The sequence below is a fragment of the Sinocyclocheilus anshuiensis genome, unplaced genomic scaffold, assembly GCF_001515605.1.
Source record: "Sinocyclocheilus anshuiensis isolate Anshui unplaced genomic scaffold, SAMN03320099.WGS_v1.1 scaffold4019, whole genome shotgun sequence".
Lineage (NCBI taxonomy): Eukaryota > Metazoa > Chordata > Actinopteri > Cypriniformes > Cyprinidae > Sinocyclocheilus > Sinocyclocheilus anshuiensis.
The window spans coordinates 430-3605 of record NW_015554308.1 but is presented as its reverse complement, the minus strand read 5'-3'; the positions used below and the strand labels follow the sequence as shown (position 1 = coordinate 3605).

Sequence of the window (3176 nt, the reverse complement as noted above, 5' to 3'; positions counted from 1 at the left end):
TTGTGGACAGATACATGTGACAGTGAGACAAAACGATGACCGCATATGCATCGAAAGCGAAGCCTTCAGAGTTGGTAGATTGTATCGGTGTCCTTTTTGTGCAATACAGTACAGAATACATTCTGTAAGTATAATAATTATTACCACCTCTGCTATTACAACTGTACTAAGATCAATTCACGATCTATGAAGATGATTAGACAAAATCAAAAAACTATTTTAGAGTTTGTTTCTACCTTTCTGCTAGGTATCCAACTAATGCAGAGTATAATCAAGTTGACAACACACTGATTGTGAAGGACCTTTTCCTGAGTGACATGGAAGGAAATTACTATGTAAATTGCATTGTTTTTAATCTATTGATTTATCTCCATCAACATAATCACACAAGATATTGTAGTAACAATATCTTGTAATCTTTACTTGCTGGAAAATGACAAACACCTGACACATGTCCCTAAACCGGAAATTTAAAGAACGTGCACCACTTGCAGGTTTGTGTCAAAAGCCAGCTAGTGTAGCATATGTAAGCCCACTGCCATATGCATAATTTATTTTTGCACTGTTACTCAATTTTACATTTTCACTTGGTGCAGGACAATGTAAGGAAGATACTACAGACATTTAAATTCCACTTTTTCACTGCCTGACCATCGTCTTAATGTTTGTGCAGTTCAATGTGTGTTTTTTTTTTATCTAAAGCACCTTATTGTTCAATAAGTGTTTAGATATTTCACATACTTAATGTTTATGCAGTTCAATGTGTTTTTTTTTTTATTTTTTTATCTAAAGCACCTTCTTGTTCAATAAGTGTTTAGATGTTTCACATATTTGTCTTAGCTGTCATTATCTGTCATGGTCTAAGCATTATCTGTTTCTGTTGTTCTGATGAAGGAAACTTGTGTTGGGGAGGATTCAATGTCTGTTGAGGCCCATGTGAATGTGCTACAAAGTGAGTATCGGAAAACACATCCAGACATCTCGACTGTCCAAGACCACATGGCACGAACATTCTCCTGGAGACGTTGAGAAAGCATGGAAGGAATGTCTGTGGAGGATGTACTCAAAAAATACCCATACTTAAGGACACCTGCTGGAGTGAGTATAGTAAAAAAAAAATCATTAACATCTTCTGTATCCTTTTAGCCCGTCTGTTTAAAATCTTAAAGCAATGGTTTTAGAAAACAATGTAAGATTTATGAGTCTATACAAGAACATGAAATGCATCATATATTGTGAATCTTATACATTAGCCTTCTAATTGTTTTTGCAGTTCTGCACTGTATGTAGCTATACTGTCTGAGCCAAAGAGGCTGTAACAAAATTTGATAAATTTGAAAAGCTTTTTCAATTTTGTATTATTATTATTATTTTTAATGTAGGGGGACCCTGCTACACCCTTTCCAACCATACAACTGATGGATACTGACTGGAAAATGGCAATCATAGGAGGAGGGCTCAGTGTGGTGAAAGTAGATAGAATTGACATGTGCCAGGGCACCAGCCTGGATGAAGCCTTCATAACAGCCTTCTGTATGTATTTTGCTTTCAACATTGCATATCCACCACACCTGAAAAAGACACTGACTTTCCTTCAGAGGCACATTGTCAACATTGTGGAAGAGGGAGACAAGCCGCTGCCAGTAACTTTACTCCGGATTATTAGCCTTTTGTATTAGATCCTCATGCCTCAACTGTACCATTGCCCAAAGTGCACTAGAAGGACATTCACTCTTTTGAAGTTAATCCAACGTTACATGCAAATGAACCAAATTTTAGTATAACCTGTGGTATAGATGAGTGCCAATCAACTTTTTTGTGATTCCATTCTTTTAGAAAACATCTACAGGAAGCATATGCACTTCATTTTTGGGCCTTTTGGTAACAAAAATGACTGTCTCAGTGAAGAGTCAGCAGTACAATTATATTATAATATAATTGAATATTATATATAAGTATTAATAGAAAGAATTGTTGCCCCCTTTACACCTTTCATTAAAGTCATAGTTCATCCAAAAATTGTCATTTACTCACCCTCATGGTGTTCCAAACCTTTAATTTAACACAGAAGATATTTTGAGGAAACAAAAAAATAAAATAAACTATAGAAATCAATAGCTACCATCAACTGTTTTGTTACCAACATTCTTTAAAATATATTTTGTGTTAAACAGATGAAAAACTCACACAGGTTTGGAACAACATAAGGATGAGTAAACGATGACGATTTAAAATTTTTGGGTGAACAGACTGTTTAAGTTGACACACTAATAATTAGTCAGATAATTAGTAGGTCTAAAGAGGGACAAAAGTTTAAAAAGTCTGCAGAAGCACAAGGATAGGATGTGTTAAAATGCTTGAGAGTTTGTATTTAAAACTGATTAATGAGTAGCTTGTTGGGCCTGATGCTATCAGTTTTGTATTTAAATTCTGAAGGAATTGAAACACATCATACATATCAATTTGAAATTTATTATTTTGAGGTTTTATACAGAATATCTTGTATATGAGTTAAAGTCGAGTTGCTAATGTTCTGTATTTAATGCTATTTTTATAAACGCTTGTTAAGCATGCACTGCCTAATGTGTTTAGCACTTAAAATTGATTAATGAACTGTTTACTGTGCATGATGCTTGCAGTTTTGTCTTTAAATTCGGAAGGAATTGAAACATTCTATATGTTAAATGAATTTTGTCAATGTTGGGTACAGAATATCCAGTATATGAGTTATAAAAGCTGAATTGAAAATGTTCTGCACTTTTATACTCAGAATTTTATCATGATTAAAAAATTGTGAAACGTGCACTGCCTCTGTGTTTTTTATATCAGGATTTAAATTTAAATCATACTAGGACATAAGTCCTGTTGCCTGTTGTTCTTGTATTTTTAAGCCTGTTGTTCATTGTTCTCAGAGACTTTCCCCTTTAATCATGTGTCTAGCTGCATTAGAGTTTTTATTACTTTAAAATTATTATAGATTTTTTGCAAACTTACATGCTATTCAAATATGAGAAATAAATACTTTTATTTAGCAAGGATATGACAGTGAAGACATTTATAATGTTACAAAAGATTTCTATTTCAAATAAATGCTAATTTTTAAACTTTTTAGTCATCAAATAATTTTGATAACTACCAAATTTTGCTATAAGTTTGATTGCATCATATAATAATGG

The 3176-nt window shown here is 33.2% G+C and overlaps 1 long non-coding RNA gene across 1 annotated transcript in view; it reads left to right on the top strand.

Moving 5' to 3' along the window:
* The window catches only part of LOC107671361 (uncharacterized), a 1753-nt gene extending 232 nt beyond the window's left edge, over positions 1 to 1521 (top strand). Inside the window, exons 2-4 of the long non-coding RNA XR_001632190.1 lie at positions 11 to 124; positions 895 to 1098; positions 1383 to 1521. This is a non-coding gene — a long non-coding RNA (uncharacterized LOC107671361). The remainder of the gene's footprint in view (positions 1 to 10; positions 125 to 894; positions 1099 to 1382) is intronic.
* Positions 1522 to 3176: the final 1655 nt, after the last annotated feature.